This window comes from Penaeus monodon, chromosome 19, assembly GCF_015228065.2.
Source record: "Penaeus monodon isolate SGIC_2016 chromosome 19, NSTDA_Pmon_1, whole genome shotgun sequence".
NCBI classification, from domain to species: Eukaryota; Metazoa; Arthropoda; class Malacostraca; order Decapoda; family Penaeidae; genus Penaeus; species Penaeus monodon.
Window position 1 is genome coordinate 30,963,812 of NC_051404.1, and position 334 is coordinate 30,964,145.

Below are 334 nucleotides of genomic sequence, written 5' to 3' on the forward strand. Positions count from 1 at the left end.
GTTAACAAAACCTGAAGAGAGAAGATCCAGACACACAGAAGCGGAAAGAATCTGATTAGATCCAAAAGGAGAGAAACTGAAGCACAAAAGGGGCGCAGAATGGAAGGGAGAAAGGAAATGGAATTACTGAGGAACGGAAAGATTTTCCCATAAATGAAAAGTGTTTCGCAAAATTCCAAATTGGAAGGCTCAAGGGCCAGATGGGGTGCAAGCTTTTTAGTCGAAGAATTTCACTTGGATTTTGAGAACAGCTTTTTTGCTTGGGTTAGACCACAGTGGATGAGGAAAGGAAAGGTTGTGTCATATGGAAGTTGAAGGGAAATGTGGACTGGAA